Source organism: Mytilus edulis, chromosome 13, assembly GCF_963676685.1.
Source record: "Mytilus edulis chromosome 13, xbMytEdul2.2, whole genome shotgun sequence".
NCBI lineage: Eukaryota > Metazoa > Mollusca > Bivalvia > Mytilida > Mytilidae > Mytilus > Mytilus edulis.
In genome coordinates this window covers 61,717,510-61,738,346 of record NC_092356.1, presented here as the reverse complement: position 1 = coordinate 61,738,346, position 20,837 = coordinate 61,717,510, and the positions used below count along the sequence as shown (strand labels likewise).

At 32.4% G+C, this 20,837-nt stretch overlaps 1 long non-coding RNA gene across 1 annotated transcript; it reads left to right on the top strand.

The window, feature by feature from the left end:
* The first annotated feature begins 10,218 nt into the window (after positions 1–10,218).
* Positions 10,219–16,713, top strand: LOC139501497 (uncharacterized). The gene is made up of 3 exons (XR_011658585.1): positions 10,219–10,342; positions 14,901–15,067; positions 16,674–16,713. It is a non-coding gene; the product is annotated as an uncharacterized lncRNA (long non-coding RNA).
* The last annotated feature ends 4,124 nt before the right edge of the window (positions 16,714–20,837 follow it).

Genomic DNA, 20,837 nt, shown 5'->3' with positions numbered 1-20,837 from the left:
AATCGCACCGCATGAACAAAAACCACGTGCACACATACGATTTACCTAATTGATGGTATCAAATCGGACTAAAAATAAAAACCCTGTAAATGTTCCTTTAGCTGATTGATATTTTCCATTATCGCGCGATTTGTTTGATCTGATAATCTCGTTCGTCAAAATTCAAATATGACGTCATGTTTGTTCTTGATTTCCTCTTATTTTCTATTGTGACGTCTCAACAAATGAACAACAATACCCGATAGCGCCAAATACAAAGAAAACGTCTTTTTTTGGGGGGAGATCATTGATTACTGACATAACACATAATTATAACGTTTGCCATCATAATCATCACATGGTCGGTCAACAATCGATTCAACAGTCGAACATTTTTGAACACTTGTTTGAATACTATGTATATGTCCAATCGGGATAAAAATTAATTTATTGTAGACCATTCAAAAATTCACCATGTTTAAAATTCTTACACTTTCAACAATTGTTTGGAAGTATTGTTTTTAATTAGTTCTAATCAGTGTTTTCAGAGGAGAAGATCTTTGAAATCTTTTAATTTATGAGGACGATGGATTCTAACAAACAGAAAAAAGGGTATTCAATCTTTCTCCGCAGTTCACAAATTTTTTGCACTTGTTCTCTGGCTTAATTGGTTCGCTTTTTTTAAAACCAAATATGGCAGTTGAATGTTTTATTAGACTAAAACTTCACGTTTTGGATAATTTCATATTTATACCATTTTATGATATCAAAATTAAAGTATCAAATAGTTTTATGAGTCCGCTTCAAATTTACGAAACATATTTGGAACAAACAACAAATAAATTGAATAGCCTTTGACAAGACGTTGTACATCGTTAACTGCAAATTCAATTGTAATGGCGGAACTTGTAAACGTGATGATTTCGTTTTCATCCTATTTTCGATTTGTTCGACACAGTATGGTCGCCTAACGAAAACTCGTCTTTTGGACAATGATACTTTTTAATCTCAAGATGTAGGAACAGTCCCTGTCAATTGATACATAAACAGATAAAAAAATCAATACCTATATACTAGTCTTCCTATAACATTGCTATCAGATGATAACTCATAAACAAGGAACTCTTACAGGTTAACAGATGCAAAAAATCATAATAGGTTATACATCAAAATAGTACAACTTTCAATCCAGATTGATCTTCATAATGAATAGCCTTCAAAATCTAATGTCGATTATTTCTTTAAAAATCTGGCTGAATCTGTAGACATCAACTGTTTGATAGTCATACAAACAATGCGATAACTACGCAACAATATGTCTAAGGGAGCTACCATTTGATTTTTATGGGGGGGCTAGGATGAAAAATTTTGTCCTGCTTTTTTTTTTAGTTGTAATCCCTGTCCTGCCTTTTTATTTTTTACTCTATTTGGTCCTGCCTTTTTTTTTTACTAGTTTATCCTGACTTTTTTTACACAAATTGTCATCCTGCCTTTTTTTTTTACCAAGTTGCTCATCCTGCCTTTTTTTTTTACTCAAAACTCCTGTCCTGCCTATTTTTTTCAAATTTCATCCTAGCCCCCCCCATAAAAATCAAATGGTAGCTCCCTAAATGATGTGGTTGGAAAGAATTTGAGGTCATCATATAGACTCCAACAATAAGCCAAACTCATACCGAACGGTAAGATATAAAAGGCTCATCACGAGAGAATGCTTGGATAAATAAGTACTGATCTTTCAATTCTTTTTTTCTTTAAATATAATTCATCTTAGAATAATGTGTTGCTCTAAGTTATTTTTCATAAGCAAACGTCTCTGCAGAATGCATGAAGTTGGTACTGATCAATCACTTCAAATCTACGTTTGATTGGCTGACATGGTCCTAAGAAAATAACAATCAAAACCAAGGATCAAACAAAGACTCATAAAACCAAAAGACATTTACATCAACAGTTACAAATAATAAATAGGAAACAACACGAACTCCAATAAAAACAAGGAGTGAAATCATGTGCTCCGGAAGGGTAAGCATTTCTTGCACCGTATAGGCACCCGTTGTGTTATTTCTTTGTTCAGTTCGGTAATGATGGAAGGTTATTATGACTGAGGAATAATATCAGATATGATTTCTAACACATTTTTGTCATAATGGCCAATCAGCTCATGCCTAAGCAGTGGAAATTCATTTAATGACGTTATGACGTGAAATTGTTTCACTCTCGGATAGGAGCAATGATAATGACCCACATACCTTCATATTATGAAGGCACTGGCTACGGTTACATGAAAATGTAACAATAAAAATATTATTGTTACATTGGAGACTAATTGCCGGAATACAGGGTTGGGTAAGGAACCGATTAATTACGAATGTAACAATAACAACTGTGTCTACAGTACATGTATTACATTGCGTTATTGTTACATTAATACACTGAAATGAATAATAGTTATTTGCCATCTAAAGAGTCTTGTTGTGTTGCCTTCATAGTCTGGAAATGCTTAAAGTAATGTAAGGCATGCTGTAAAATGTGGAATGGACTTTAATATCATTTTCATGATTTGGTGCTTAAACTGTTTCTTTCAGTCAGATTAACAATAAATAGAGTTGGCAATTCAATCATTCCTCCTGAATCACCATGTTTGACTTCTGTGTTGATTTGAAACATCATATATTTGGGTTTTGGTCAATCCATAAGTAAAAATGGTAAGATGAAAAAAGGTGAAAATCTGCCAGCTGGGGTGGGGGTGTAATCTTTGACTTTTTTTTGGTAAAAAATAAGTGTAGACTAGTATTCTTTATTGTAATATGTTTCATAGTAAGAAGTCTATGCATCATAAGTGTCATAACTGATTTAAAGTTTGTAATGTCTTGGTTAAGGTAGCACAGTAGTATTTGCATTCCAGTATTTAGGTTGCTCTATTGTGTACCCTACCTTAGTCAATGTATCTGAACAGTGTGGTTGGACAAAAAATACAGTATCAACTTAACATACTTTCCCAATCTGAGGGATAAATCAGGTGTAGAAAAATATGAAATAATTTTACATACAGATGAAAATGAATTTTTGAGATTTTTTTTAATTTTGTATTCACTGCACGATAAAAGACCTAAAAGCACTAGTGGCCTTAGATTTTTAAAAATAGCAAAAAAAGTAAACGGTTATGATACCATTCAAATTCATTTCTGAATAGTAAAATGAAAGTACCTCAGTTAACTGTGAATGCAGAATATTTTGCAGTGTTAGAAAGTGGTGAAAATTCTAAAAAGGCTATCATTATCCCTTAATGGACGACCATTTGATATTCTTTGAGGGGGCAAGAGGATTTTGAAAATAAATAACTCAGCCTTGATAATCACAAAAATAAATGGTTTGTTCTGTGGTAGTTTGAAAATAAATAACTTGACTAGCAATGTATTGAAAATACATAACTCAGCAGGTCTAATCGAAAGTATGAGATGGCACAAGATTCTTCATAAATTCATCTTTTTTCCCAAAAAAATCAGGAAACAATTCCCAATTTTTTTAATAAAAAAAGTATAAATATTATTTAAATATACTTGAAATGTCTGAAAATTGGTTTCATTCAACTTGAGGTATAATGTCTCAGGAAACCGTACCTCACTTTTTTTTAACAGGGCCGTAACTACATTGAGGCAAATGCCTCATGTAGAAAAATTTAAAACCAAACACTTGTCTCCATTTAATTGTGTTCACAGCCAGTGCTTTGCAAGAAGCAAGATCAGTTTTCCCTCAGACGTCGCCTTGACTTTTCGGGATCAATGTTTCTTATTTATTTGTCTTTTGTTCATTGATTGCCCTTCTTTCATTTTGTATTCTGTTAGTGCTGCATTCCATTTGTAATCTAGTGATTTTGTTATGAACTTGATCATGAGGCTTAAATTAAAATATTGTTTGTTTGCCCTTTACCGACCGACCCTATCAATTCGTTCCGCCTGAAAATCTTTTATTTGTATTTACCAGCAAGATTTTATTTTATTTTATTTTTTCGTTCCTACCCAAAATCTTATATTTGTATTTCCCGCTCAAAACTTTTTTACCGGAATCCTCGGGTTTTATCTTTACGTATAAGGTCCAGTCCGTTTGGTATCACCTGAGCGTTTGACATGAACACTTGCATTTGAAGTTTCAAAGCATTTGTTTGAAATCGATGTTGAACGCTTTCTGAAATCATGATATGAAGTACGTTACTCTGTACCTTTAAACTTAAAGAGCAGGGTTCATTTACAAAAAAGTTCGTTTGATACAAAAGTATTAACGTGTGTACAAACTAATTTGTAAACGGACGTTGTCTTCTATGTAGTGATGGCCTTTTGTGATCCGCATATCAGAATGATTATGTTAACGATGCCGCTAAATTATTTATATCTGACATGAACCAAAAGTGACAAAACCCTGTAAAGTGGAGAATATCTGGCAGTAAAATCGCCAAGTTTTCCATACAGATCATTTATAAATGTGATGCAAAATATGTGACAATTGAGTTTTAAGTCTTATTATAGCATTTTTATTGGAAAAAAGGCACAAACGAAATTTGTAACACTCTAGGGACTTTTTCTACTAGTAATATATGTCTGCCCGGACATTATCTTACCAGTACAAAGTTATCTCTTATATATTTTTTTTTCAAAACTAATAGTCCCAGCGGAAAACTTATTTGCAAAAAAAAAACGGACAAAAAAAATGACATTATGCAGATTTTGTATCTATAAAATAAAATATTTTACCTACCTGCCTACCCATGACAAATAATATACCGAGCCAAGTTATTTTTTTGGGGAAAAAAATAAAATATTTTACCTACCTACCTACCCTGTTTCAAAACTTAGGGTCGGAAAAGGGCAAACAAACAATATTTTAATTTAGGCCTGAGTTAAAAAAAAAACCAGCAGCCACAGACTTAACTATGTGAATTCCATTTTTGGTTCATCATGCACATTGGGCTTTTGATGTTGGCCCTAGAAACTTTAAAAGTCTTAGTCTTACACTGAGTTTATACATTTTGCTTTGAGACCAAAGTATTGTTAAACAATTATTAAAACAAAATTTGCATTTTCAGATTAAGAAAGGGTCTTCGGAACACCCAGATAGCATGATTTTGCATCATTTGTTCTATAGCTTCTTAGGCCTTCAGTGGTTCCAAAACCCTAAAAAAAAATTTGCCTCGATCTGCTCGGCGTAATATGTTTGCAAGTACTTTTAAAAGAGACAACCAAACTTTAATACTATGTATATACAGTTGGCAATATAAAAGATTCATTTCTGCAGAGGATAATGATTAATTCTGATTAAATGGTACATAATGACTTGACTATACATGTATTATTTATAAGAAACAAATCATTTAAAAATTGTACGTTTTTGAATAATATAAATATAGTTGCGAAAATGAATAATCAGTCCCTTGCTTTATGAAAATGAAAAATCTTGCTTCAATAGTGCAGAAAATGTATAATCTGTCCTCTTAGTTTACAAAAATAAATATCCAATCAAAAACAAATCCGCCTACCACTCCCCCCCCCCCCCCCGAATATCTAATGGTCGTCCCCTAATAGGCCAGGAAATACTACCGTGCCACCTATAAATATATATATTCAAATCACTGGCATATGTAAATAAAGAAAAGTATTCTATTCATCTTTATAGATTTTTTTTTATTTTAATCAATGAATGTGGATATTATAAGGTATATGATTATATTTTGTAAACTGATTATATTTTATAATTTACACAATCTAAAATGCTGATTGGTCTCGAAAAATACATCGATCAATAAATGACCTAGTCTCGATCATCCAGACGCTCCATATCCTATATCAAGGGGTACAATCAAAATCACGTGATGGATATACACACACCGGAAGTAACAGTCGAGCACACCGCTTGAAAGGTAAGTAATCGTATTTACTTGTTTATATCAATAAAATTTGATAAATAAGGTAGTGCACCGTATGTCGGATACTATCTAGTTTTGAAATACACAATTATCCTTGCTGGAAGCGTGCAGTTAATGATAACACTTAGACACAGTTCAAAAATTTCACCAGATAACTGTGTCGAAGTGTTTGCAATAACTGCACGCTTTCTAGCAAACACAATTGTGTATTTTAAAACTACATATTATCCGACATTCGGTGTGCCAACTTATTAATCAAAATTTAATTGATATAAACAAGAAAATACAACTACTAACCTTTCAAGCGGCGAGTTCGACTGTAACTTCCGGTGTGTGTATATCCATCACGTGATTTTGATTGTACCCCTTGTATATGTAGTCTCGATTACCCAGACGCATATCGTGAATATAGCGTCTGGGGTGATTAACCGGACTTGTCAAATATTTATAGGGGGCGTAACAAATAATTAAATATAGAACATATCTATAAATAGCAGTTCCGTTATCCCCAATATAATTTTTTTTAACAACAGTAAACAGTTAATGTACATGTATATATGACATTCTTGTAGCTCACTCTATGTTGGCCAACTTGCTGATGGGGAAGTTTTAATACAAACTCTTGTCTGCAACTGGATGATTTATAAACATGTAATAAACTAAAAGATCTATACTATAGTCAAAATTAAGCTTTAAATTGGCCGTACTTTATATTCAGATTTCAGATATTTTTTTCGTTGATTAAAAGTTTTACTCTTTTTTTTGGTCATGGTTTCTATCTAACTAAGTCTTTAATAATTGATCATTTAAAACTACTTTTTACTTTTCGACTGGTTGTGTCACCCCTGGTTTCTCGATTACCTGGGCACCGCAGACGGCGGCACACAAACGCCTGTTTTGTTTTATTATGAGGCCTAGTTACGACCCTGTGTAAATATTAAAGCACTCGTCATAGGCCCATTTTTTTCGTAGAAAAAATGTGGTTGATTATATAGGGAAACACTGTAGCATGAGTGAGTGTAGTTCCCCTCCCTAATAACAAGTTCTGAATCCGCAACTGTTCGTGTATAGAGGATACCAAGCTCTCTGCACGCTTAAAAAGGAGTCCCTAGGTGGACCGTTATACTTTGATCTTTATGTCTGCTTCGATACAATATACCCTTATTTTTTAGTGAGTCGTAACTTCTCAAAACTGTATCCCGAACAGACTATAAATTAGGACCTCCTTTTTATAAATTTTTTTAACTTCTTTTCGTCCTGAACATTATCAATATTTACCACAAGACGATAAAAAGCAACCCAAGATCAAACTATTCTTATATTATTGCACACCTGTTCACTTTTTCTCTGATCTTCATACTATAAAATACCACTATTCTCCATTCTTTGTATTTTATCACATCGTCCTAACTGACATGCATGGAATATTTGTCACTGGACGTTAAGCAACCAATCAGTATATTGTGTCACCGTAAGTCTCTATTCGTTATTTTTTTAACCATTTTTCCTTGTTTTGTCTCATTATTCTCAGTTCCTTCCTTTAAATATTTATCTGATGCACTTACCTTACAAAAAAGCACACATCAAGTTACGTCGATGTAAAGAAAAACATCTCATACAAATACTAAGATTGCATATGTAGAAAAACTTCCTTAACAGGTATAACTGGCAGATCAGCGAGATCACTGGTCACACAATGAGCCAACTCAATTTCCATTTACACAAAATTAACTGATCTTAAAACTGCAAACGACAGAATAGTCTAAATGTTGTTCAACTATTACACCAATAATTGCCTAATCCTTTTGGGAAGAAAATATTTAGGAACAAACCTTCACACAAAACCACTGTCATGACTGTGCCAGTGTAGCCCGTGTCCATGGAGAAATACAGAACTTAACCAGTCAGTCATGAAACCCAATACTCTTTGAATGCATGTTTGAATCATGCACATGTAAAAGATGGAATGGGATTTACCCCACACTGCATAGTAACTTGTGAAAAAAAGATAACAACTCAAAAGTGTATTTTACTTCTCTAACTGTTGTAATTTCCATCATGTATAAGCATGCAAAAAAGGACAGCTTCTCATGAACTATAAATTCTGCATGCTGTAAACCTTTTATATAACAATAAGGAAATTGGTATGATTGCTAACGAGGCAACAACCCAGCAGAGTTCAAATGACATAGATATACGCAAATGTGAACACTGCATGGCCTTCAATATTAAGAAAACTCCATACCATATAGTCAACTATAAGAGGGCCCGACATGAAAATGAGATACGATTCAACCGTAAAAACTAACTTTTTAATTGTTCATATGATTTTTAATTTGTTAATACATATCTAATTTCCATAACATTTCTGACAACAACGTGATTCTCGATATTTGTTTCATTTAATCAATATACGTCTGTGTATTTTATTCGCTTTGTGGCGTCTGTCAAAATAATGTATACCCAGCATTTTTGGTTCTGTGATCTATTTATACTGATTGAAGCTTCAGTAATTAAAAAAAGCTTACAGTTTAAATCTTGTTTATGCTTATGATATAATGAAAATCCTGAGTATTATATATATACATTTTTTTTATAATTCTTCACATTTTACACATAAAATCTGTGTCCATAAATCATCATTGGTTTGTCTACAAAAGAAAGTAAATATTAAAATCATATCAATTTTTAGTCACCAGCATAGCATGTATATGAAAATCAAATTGTTTTAAAACATCAAACATCAAAGAAATATATTGTATACAATATTGTCCTTGGGCAAGCTGAATCCGACCGGCTTCAGGATGCAAGATTATCTCGCTGCATTGACGACCCAACCCATTGGTGGCATTTGGATGTTTACTGCTCTTTTGTCGGGTTGCCCAGTGTCTCTTCGACACATTCCCTGTTTGTATTCTCTATCCAAACCATGCATGAATTTTTCTCATTGTTGAAGGCCATACAGTTGCCTATAATTGCTCACATTCAATTCATTTGAACTTGGGTGGATAGTTTTCATTGGTATTCATAATGATACCGCCTCTCCTTATTTGTGTAATGTTGAACTTTTGGCAATTTTATCTTCAATTTTGTTTTAGTCTACATGATTAACTCTTCGTCATGATGATGTCTACTTTTCGTTATTTATATCATTTGGTTCACTAGTTGCTCCCTTATTGACACTTTTTTCATTGATGCTGAATATATTGTTTAACTGTCTTGTTTTGCAGAAAATCGAATGTATAAATCATTTTGACCGTTTAGTTTACTGTGTAAAAAATGGCATCTTCTGGATACACTTTGTTTTTCTTTGAATGTGAACATCATTGTGTATCTCTCCTCCCCCCCTTTTTTTTACACATATGAAGATGCAAATCCCCTTATTTAGATAGATACAACGAACTTATCTTGGATGTAGGTGATATTTCGGCGTCATATCAGTTTTCCTTCAAGTATTTATAAATTGAACGGTACTACACATCAACCCAAAATGTATTTATAATATACGACTGTTCGAGTGGTCCCATTCAACATAACAATTGACACCTATTGTATAATTATCAACTCGTTTTTGTTGCACGAACATGCATGAAAGAATATAATAACTTGATGTATCAGGTTGCATTGCAACTAATGTTACAGTGCGTGTTGTTATAACATCTTACCAAGGTTGGATGTGCTGGTTTTTCCTTCGCGTCCATGCCCATGTAAGCCATCATGCTGTGTGGTGTTTTCCATGAATTGTATGTCGTCACAAAAAATATATAAATAGCGTTCAACAACAATCGGTACACTCGGGCTTTGTAATGATATTATCGTAATGTCATTTCTTCCGAAGTCAATAACCAACTTCTTGGTTATTCGTCTTGGACGTTATCTCTAACAACAAGTGAAAAAAGCCGATATTATTCCGAATGTCATAAATTACCATTTTTATATCACTTGTCATCCAGACGCTCTACTTTGAAAAAATAAGCGGCTGGATGATCGAGACTATTGTATATGTAGAGTCTGGATTCAATTGCATTGAATAATTGTTAAGTTGGGGCGTGACAAAATATGCAAATGAGCTAGTTTTAATTTTTCGGAAAGTTTCAAGATTTATCTTCTATTCATGTTAACACTAGATAAAACCGAACAGAGGAAATGGACTATCAATGGACGTGGCATCCAAATCAGCTGAGTCTATCTCAAGTTTATACATTTCTCACTCAGTTGTGCCAAACACATCTCTATGTGTTTCTTGTTCAACAGTTGGTTCTTCTTCTTCTTTAGTTACAGAATACCATCAACATTTTGAAGATTACATTCTGGTTCAAGAAAGTATCTCATATTATCTAAAAGTGGCTCTGTTGGTTCCGCATTCGAAAACTGTTGTAAATTTTATGAAACTAATCTACAGTGCAAAGAGAACTTTGGCAGTTACGTTTGTCATCAATGTAAATGGTATGTACGAGAGAAGCTCTCCTGTGATAGTGTAGTTCAACTTTTACAGACCCCCAAATTGATAGAATTTCTGATTCCTGTGATTATAGGTGGAGTTTTAGCTGTAACTTCAGGGTACCCAAACGCTCATTCGTCACAGATCGCCCCAGCCTTTTAATTTTTATATAAGATAAGATAAGAAAACTTTAATTTCATTCGGCATGGTTTACAACATACAAAAACATAAGCAGTGGCGGATCCAGAACTTTTCATAAGGGGGGGCCCGCTGACTGACCTAAGGGGGGGGCCCGCTCCAGTCATGCTTCAGTGATTCCCTATATAATCAACCAAATTTTTCCCACGCAAGGGGGGGCCAGGGCCCCCCGAGCCCACCACCAAATCCGCCTATGATAAGCTCTTGTGAGCTTTTCACCGAATATATAAAACAAAATCCTGCATTCTAGGCATTTTTAGAGAGTTTCATAATGACTTGAATTTGGACACTTTTTATATAAATTTTTCATATTTTAAGACTTTTACTTACACCAAATTTTTAACAACTTTATTTAATTTATGTGTTAGATAATCATCCAAATATCACTGATTTGAGTCTGCTGCCAGAACATAGAACAAACATCGATTCAGTCAGAGTTTGCTATGGCCGGTTCAGTCAAATCGTTTCAGAATCATAATTTGGTCTGCTGATATCCTTATTGCGATGAACGGAGCATGGCAAGACCGCACAATCTCTCGCCACTCATGCATGCTCTTTTCCAAGTTTTCAAGTTTTCAGTCGTTTCAGGGTAGTCAGTGTTTCTAAAGGTAGCACATTATCATCACCATCATCAACACAATGATCAATGTCTTCTTCCAATTCCTTCTCCATCAACAATTCGGTAGCAGCATCGGTAGTAACAGTTTTGTTTGCAAAAGGAAATCAAGCTTTCCTGTAAGCACCACCATACAGTCGCAGTTACAACATATTAAACTTGCTTTTACGCTGACAAAGAGTAGACAAACTAGGGATATAATGAGATAAGATATATGTATATGATTCTATCTAGAGTAAGTATATATGATATGGGTACAGGGGAATTGGAATGGAGTTTTTGACGTTTACATGTAGGTCCGTAATTTCAAATTATTTCTGGAAATAGTTGGTGGTATTTTAGTTCCAGAATCTATAAATTTAGGGTTGGGGTTTGGGGTGTTCGATTCCGAAACCCCGAATATAAAGAAACGAAATTCCGTAGTCCCGAATAAGTAAAGACAAAATCCTGTGTTAAAGGTTCTACCATTCCTCAATAATATCAAACTGGAATATGGGATATTCTTTCAATTTTTAAGGTTAAAGAAACATGGATAAAAACTAATCCATGCATGTTTCATATTATTTATATTTTATTTATCTGTAAAGAGAAAGATTAAAGTTCATGAAATGAATACGCAGACAGGACTGTCCCCTTGCGATGCCCAGTACTTGATTTGTCAAAAGTTGGTGAAACGGAGAAATGAATACGCAGACAGGACTGCCCCTTTCCGAAGACCAGTACTTGATTTGTCAGTCTACTTATCGTTTTTGGATTGTTCTAATGAAGTTATATGCAATACTCAGATTCTGTTCACAAAAAAAACTAGTTTACTAGAATTATTCCTTCTTTACCTTCAGTGTCACTTTTCCTTTTTCTGCAAGAGCCTGTTTTTAACTAGAGATCCATGATGATTATCGTCACTAGGTTAATGTAATCGAGAAACATCACCCGTTGAGATGCTGAGTTATATCCAGGAAGAATAGTTTAAAAGGAGTGATGATAAGTTATAGAAATTAAGGTTGAGACAGAACAACAAACGATTATTATATTTATATATATGTTTAAAAAAAAATTAGTGTCGAAATTTTAGTGAGGCAATTGCCTCACTTGCCTCAAGGGTAGTTACGGCCTTGTAAGAATAGCATATAAGCACACACAAAATGAATAGAATAGCACTATGCAAAGCAATCCAAAAAACAATAACCACAATCATGACTAAAGCAACTAAGAAGCAAATGAAAATTTAAAAGCTATGAAAACAAATTAAATATATATTTGGTACTGTTTAATGCTGATCAATGGGAATTTACTCACGAGAGAACAACAAAATAGGTTTTAATTGTCAAGTTGTGTTCCCCTGACTGGCTAAGGCTCCTTGTTGAAGGCCATATTTTACCTATAGTTGTGAACTATTAATACAATGTGACTTGGAAGGAGAGTTGTATCTTGAAAAGAACTCAACATATTTTATTTTCAATTAGGGGCACACAAGGATCATACAGAGCATACATTAATAAGGAAAAAGAATATTTATTTGCATAGATACATATATATATCATGTATGTAGATACATACAATTTAAATACAGTTAAAATACAATTATTACATTATTAACTCATATTCTTTTTAATAAATTTACCAACACATTAAAAACCTGATTATCTTCTAATCACAGTTTAAGACAGAAGCACAAACTTTGAAATAGCATTTCAAGTGGTCAAAATTATTTTGAAAAGCACATGTTGAAATTCTATACCTGTTATAGTTTCAATATTATTGAGGGGCCTGATGGATTATTTTCGTTCTTCGTGATTGGTGTATTTTCACTATCGTTACCCGTTTTTCTACAGATTTTTTCCCTTATTATATTTTTTTCGTGATCCGTGATCATGGAAATTTATTTTCTGTGAATCATGATTGACAAAAAAATCAACTTGTGAATCGTGATGAGCCCCCCCCCCCCCCCCCCCAATCTGGCCCCTCATTTTTAAACTAATTTTTAGGTGAATGTGAAACTTATTAATTTTTAAAAACACACAATATCTCAAACTTTATGAAATCTTCTCATACAGTTTTTTACCAATATCTCTGAATTATCAAAGGAAAATATTACACCTTTACACATGCTATTTGGAAATGTTTGAAGAACTTTTTATTTATTAGATTTGAAAATTTATATTTTTGCAGAAAGAGGGTTAAAAATTTGTATAATTAACTCCTTTTACAGTTTTCAACTCCATTCTTCAAACACTTCATGAACATGTCATAATAATAATGAAGTCAGCATGTGTATTTGAAGTGGATAAGGGATACTCAAATGACCATTTTTCATTATTAAATGTAACTTGGAATTTCCTTTTTCAATATTAAATTAAAGAGTCTCAGTCATATTTTTAAAACACCACAAAAATGTATGATATGTTGAAAACAGTACATGACAATTAAGTTTATTTTTGTGGAGAAATTAGGCTAATGACTCACAGTACACTTCTTTAATTTGTAAAACACCATAATAGCAAATTATTGGTAATGGTATGCACAGCTTAGCGCAATGACTACAAATTGTTGCCTCCCTAAAACACACTGATCATGCTGATATGCATTCACATCTAACAATCAAATGTATATGATACATGTACAGTGTACACAAAATAACTATATAGTTCCATAATATAAGTCTAAAAATGTACATACAACATCACCAAATTGTTTTTTATACGACCGAAAAAATTTGCGTTCGTATATTGCTATCACGTCGTTGTCGTCATCGTCGTTGTCGTCGTCCGTAGACACATTGGTTTCCAGACAATAACTTTAGTTTAAGTGTATGGATCTCTATGAAACTTAAGCAAAAGGTTCAATACCACAAAAGGAAGGTTGGGATTGTTTTTGGGGGTAATGGTCCCAACCGTTTAGGAATTAGGGGACAAAAACAAGCATTTTTCTAGTTAACGACTATAACTTGTGTTAAAGTGTATGGATATCTCTGAAATTGTACCACATTTTACAAAAATACAATTTCTTATCAATTTTATTTTTGGGGGGGTAAAAATAAATCTTTTTGGGGGGGGGGCACATTTTTTTTTCTTCAAGATTTACGAAATAACCACTTTTTTGGGAAAAAAATTTAGGGGGTAACATTTTTTTTATGGGGGGGGGGGGGCAATTTTTTTAAATTTATTTTTTTATATTTTAGGTTTTTCTCACAATTTATTTTGCTATTTCTTTGTCTATAGTCTAAAAACAGATTTACTAAGTATTGCACAACAGCGCAGTGTATTGCACTACAGCACAGTGTATTGCGCAACAGCATGAAATTGAAAATAAATTCATATCATTTAACCAATTTCAAGTTCTTTGACTACATTTATTCTGTGACAGAAAACTATTATGTGTCAAATATTTAATTAAAATCCAAATTCAGACCTGTATCAAGCTTGAATATTGTCCTAATTGCCCAAACTGTTCAGGATTGGACCTCTGCGGTCGTATCCAGCTGCGCTTGGCTAAGCACATTTTTTGGTGATGTTGTACATTTATAGACTTGCATTTTATATTTGGTAGTGTACTGCATCATATTTATATGATCTATCGCCTCGTAAGATTTATCATTGGCTATTATTCAAACATTAAATAGTCTCATAATATATATATAAATTATTTAAAACTTTTAATACATACATTATTTATACTGATAACTTAGTCTGTCATTTGTCTGTTCATTTGGCTACCCATAATTATAAATATGAAATTTCTTTAATATTCAGGTCAATTGAAAAAGCTCTAAATCTATATGCAAAAGCAGACGATTTGACAGAAAAAATAGAATCCAAATCACAGCAGCTGCAAGAAAATGTACCAACAAAGCGCTTATGTTCCTTACAACAACCATCTGGGAAAAGACACAAATCAGCTTTGCAACATGATGTTAGAGGTAAAAGAAAAAAAAGTTATTGCATGAATATTTTACTAACTGTTTATATAAAGGCAACATCAATTTTTTATTATGGTTATTTGAATTTCAATAAACGTCATCATTACAAACCTCATATTTTTGTACAACATCATCAGAATTATATACCAGTAATAATAGTTTCGATTTAACCAAAATTAAGTTAATTTATGATAAATTATTCACATTTATGAAAAAAGGAATCAGCTTGTTTTTCACTTTTACATACATGTACATGTATCTAAAAATGTTAAGGTTCATCAGAACGAATTGACAATTATACATGTATATACCCCTCAGTTTTTCACATTGCAATTCGACAAATATATATCCATTTTTAATTAATGCATGCAGATACTAAATGAATGTGCAATGGTTAATGTTTGCTCAGGGAAATAAAACTGTTATTAATAATCATAAGAGAGCATTTACATGAATTTTGATGTTGCCTTGGATGTTATTATCATTAGGGTTTTGGCTGTTATGTGTCCGTTGATTGGAATGTCGTCTCTTTGACATACCCATTTTCTATTCTGTATTCTATTTTGCATGTCATCATTTAAAAATTATAACTGCCTAAACTGGATTTTGCTATCCTGAAATTAGGCATTAAAATTTCAAGCAACTTAACTCTCTAAATTACAAATCTTTTTTAAGAAAACATCTAAGAAGATTCTCTTATAAATAATCAAAATTGGAAATGTTAACAAATGAATTTACTTTGTATTTTAAGTGTTGGTGTAAATTTTAGCATGTTTTTTAAAAGGGGGAAAACTACAATGCATATAAAACAACTTTTATTATACAAACTAGTGCAAGAAAAAAACATTTTTTCAGTTCAATAATCACTTTAAAAATCAGAAGATGTAACTGAATAAATACATTTGTAGTACATTTAATTCATATCAAACTGTTATGATACAACAAATATCCTTTTAATGGGCAATGAGTAAGCATTCTACTTCATAATTGTGTCTTTTTATGTCCCTGCAGCAAGGCAAAGGGTACATTTAAGTGTTACCCTTGTTATCTGTCCATCCTTCGGTCTGTCCTAAGTAGTCCCCTACCAACGAAGTTGAAGGGGACTTTAGGTTTGCACTCTGTCCGTCAGTCAGTCCGTCTGTCAATCCTTCAGTCCGGCAAATCAGCTTTACACACTTTTTTTGTCATGCTTGAAGTTAGTGGTTTGATATTTGGTATATAGTATAACCATGATAAGTTACAGATCAAGTTCTAATTTTGTTCCGGTCTGGGGATTTTTTGCAGAGTTATGGCCCTTGGACTTAGAAAAATCACATAAGTAATCTGTTTTCGACACTTTTTTTTGTCACACTTGAAGATATTGACCTCATATTTGCCATATTGTTTAACCATGACAAGTTATAGATCAAGTTAGAATTTTGTTCCGGTCTGATGATTTTTTTGCAAATTATGGTCCTTGGGACTTAAAAAAATCATGCAAGAAATAAATTTTTCACTATTTTTTTTGTCATACTTAAAGAGTTTGATTGATATTTTGTTTATAGTTTTACCATTACAAGTTACAGATCAAGTTTAAATTTTGTTCTGATTTGATGATATTTTGCAGCGTTATATGATCCTTAGACCTAGAAAAATCACATTATTAACCAATTTTCTGCACTCTTTGTTGGTCATGCCTGACTACCGTTATATTGATTTGATATTTGGTATTAATAGTTTTAACATGACAATTTACACATCAAGTTCAAATTTTGTTTTCGGGAAAAATGAATTTTTACTGGTAGGGGACTATGTATTGCCATGCAATACTCTCAGAATGCTGGATACTATCCATGCTGATCTGTGTCCACACTTGTTTCAAATTTTATTAAACTTGTATACAATCCTAACAACTAAAACACTCTGACAGAGTTTGAATATGGGCAGTGAGTAATTTACAGTGCTATTCTGTCATTCCATCAAAACCAAATATGCTCACTTTTTTAAACAACTAAAGATATTTACAGTACTTGATTTTTTTGTTTATTCAGGTCCACTTATAAATCTTACAGATAAAGTTAACGTTTCCATTCTGCTGATCTTGGCCAAAATAACCGGCTTTTGAGTTGTAAAATTTAATTAAAATAAAATAATAGTTTTTCTGCTGTGCTGATTTATGCTAAAATAACGGGTTTTGGACATGTATTTGTGCACTTGAGAAAACAAATATGTTAATATGAAGTTTTTCAAAATTTCTTAAGATATTGAAGTTATTTTTTTATCTTTGCCTAATATGAAGGTTTAAAGATAGATTACATGTTTCATTCCACTCTGCTAATTTTTGTATAAATAATGGGCCAAGTTGTTAGCTTTAATTAGCCTATGGACACTGTATCAAAATCCCTATATATGAGATATTGTTTACTAAATATAGCAATGCATATCATTTCTTAATGACCACTCTAGTTTCTTTTCAGTTCAAGCACTACATGTTCACAAAGCTTTTAATACTGGCCATTCTTAAATAGTTATGCATCTGTCAAACTGTTATTTTTAAATATAAGTTTGCAGTGCAGACATTATTTTGAATGAGTCAAATATCAGCAACTTTTGATCAAGAAGCACATTACAAATGGATATTACATGGACAAGAAATGGAATACAAGTTATGAGCAGTAATCTTTTATGTAATATGAATTGCGAGATATTACCGGTAATATAAATCTTTACTGATCAAGTAAGTACGCTTTATATATTATTTTTTGGAAAAATGTGAACCAGAGCAGGTTGACTTATTTACAAGAACGGTCATAAAACTAGGTTGAAAAACATATTTATCTTCTTGGGATATAAATCTAATCAATGATCTTTTCAATTTACTGAAATCAAATATTTCAACCTTTTTATTCAGCTGGTTATAATGCATAGTATATATTATTATAGGTTTTGAAACAAACAAACAGGAATTAATACCAGAAAAGACTCCACACTGCAAAATAAATCTCAATGTCAACCAGTATTGTCAAACAGAATTTGCACATGATGTTGGAAAATCTTGTCAAGCACCTTCTACAATAGAAAAATCATGTCAAACATTTGAACCATGTCCTTCTCTTGATAAATCTTCAAAGAAGAACCTAACAGGTGAAAATTACAGATATGAAATGGTACAGTACAGATCAGTTAACAATAAAAGAAAATTGTCTAAAACAATTCACCACATTGCAAATGGCAGTGTTTTTTTGGCCGTAAAATCTTTGTTAAACCACCAATCTGAAGACATCAGAAAACAGACCATTACTGGTATGTAATGTAATTAAAAAGATATGCTCAAATTGTGCAAAAAAAGAAAAAACATGCTTCACAGAACAAATAGAGGATATAGATAAACTGAACTTTAAGAGTATGTCTGATGAATTGCAAAGGGACAATCCTCTGTTTTGGTCTATTTTAAGTTCTGCAGGGATGAATGGGAGAGGTGTTACTAATGACATCAGAGTAGTAACAGCTGCTTCCATTTTATTTCATACCCGCAATGTTTTTTTGAATTCATTACAAAGATCTGTTGGCATATCTCTGTACAACAACCAACTGCAAAAGAAGGGATACTTTCTGCTTTCAAAGCTTGGTATTTGCAATTCATACAGTACTGTCAATAGAGATTTGCATAAGCTCAAAGTGAAAACCGAAAAGTGTATGCTTGAACTAAAAAAAAATGTTGAGGACAATATAAGATCTTCCATCAATAAAAACCTTTGTAATAATTCTAGCATGGATCATTCATATTCAAGACCTGGCACTGTTTCTTCTACAACTGTCGATACAGATCATGGCTATTCAAAACCAAATGAAACCAAATCGCAAACAAACACCAGTGATTTAAATCCTGCATATAGGTTTAATTTAGACAACTTAGATTTCCACATCAAAGTGCGTAATATGACAGAAGACCATCAAAATGAATCGAAGCATTACATACAATTAATGGCAATTAAAGACAGAGTTATTTGTGAAGACCTTCCTAATGAGAGACCAATTGGAAATTTACAGCATATTCCAATTGGAGATTTTCTGCCAAACTGTGATGACATATCCTCATTAAGGACTGATATGATTCAGGTTACAGCTTCAATTCTAACAAAACACCTTACAAGTTTTATGCCATACCAGAAATGTATACCAGAAGGTTTCTACCACCAATATAGCGAGCAGATGAAACAAAAATCAACAGTGGTAAGGCTTTATACACATACATAATTGAGAACATCTGATAAATTAAACATTCAAAATTTATAAAAAAAAGCAGAAGACAATAATAAAAAAATAATTTTTTAAGTAAAATCTACAACAATAAGGTAAAAATGAATAACCCTTCAAAGACAAAAAAATCATTCCGCAAAATACTGCATAGGTAATATAGGAACGAGAAACACCAATGCTACAAAATAAGTTTAAATAACTGGAGTGAAAAGCCAAATATTTGAGTTCACAACAAAAAGGTCCAGCATTAACTGTCTTTGCCATCAACAATGGACACATGACTCTATATATGTCTTGTGGATGCCAGCTAGTCTTATTGGATTTATCTTGGCAAACAGTTGGATTTACATTTTGCACATTCTAAGCTCTACACATTGTACTTCTTACTTTGAAAAATGACAGATATGCTCATATCTAAAAATAGTACCAAATATTTGTCAAGGGCAATATTGTTTCATTGTGAAGTCAGCATGTAAATCCGTAAATGGTCTGTTTGAAAATCAATTACATGCTCTTCCAATATTTGACACTTAATGTTTAACACCTATTAATCCACCAATTTAAAGACTCAAATATTTATTTTCATTTAATAACAATTGAAAAATGTCTTGACAATAATCTTAACATAAATGAATAATTTTAATTTTAGGTACCACTAGGCATTCTACCCCTCAATGAAAATAAAACAAGTGAAATGATTGAGATTTTGAGGTATCTGCAACAATACGTTCCTGGTACAAGATCAGAAGAAGAACTTGCTAAAGAGGATATAAGGTGATTGCTGCTGCGAATTACAGTCTGGATTCTGTCTAAGTTTAAAAAGAAATGACACATACAGTATAAAAATAATAACACTATGGGCATTGCATTTGCCTTAAAAACTCTTTGTTATAACCAAAATTGAATGTATCCTTTTACAGCCTTAAAGGTTCTATACAATGCATCTATTAAGCTAATATTTACCAATTCATATTTACATGAAGCCTGGTATCCCCTTGCTGTGTAAAGACTTGACAATGTTAATGACCTTTGACATATAATGTTGAAAGATTTAACTCTGTGACCTTTACTTTTGACCTTGAAAATTAAAATAGCTCAAGATTTTTCTAAAGATAAAGTATGTCAAAACTCATTAAAAAATTTAGATTCTTGTGTATTCACAAGGGTGGTAAAGTAAATTGTAAGTACCACTGTGCCACTGACCTATGACCTTGAACTTCAATATAGTTATAGATTTTCATAAGGACTAAGGAATGGACCATTTAACTTGCAGGGGGCAGGGAATGGTTTTTTCGTAAATAAAGATTTTGATTCTGAATTTAGAGAAAATAAATAATTTGGCCAGCAAGGGGACAACAAAAAATAGTGGTCCTATTGTATTTATAAGCAATACCTTCCTAATGAGTGTCCAAAAGTGCAAATAAATGTAGTCAAAAACTTGAAATTGGTTAAATAATTTGAATTTATTTTCAATTGTAGTTTTACTCAATACTTAGTCAAACTGTTATATACAAAATGAGTTTTGAGAAAA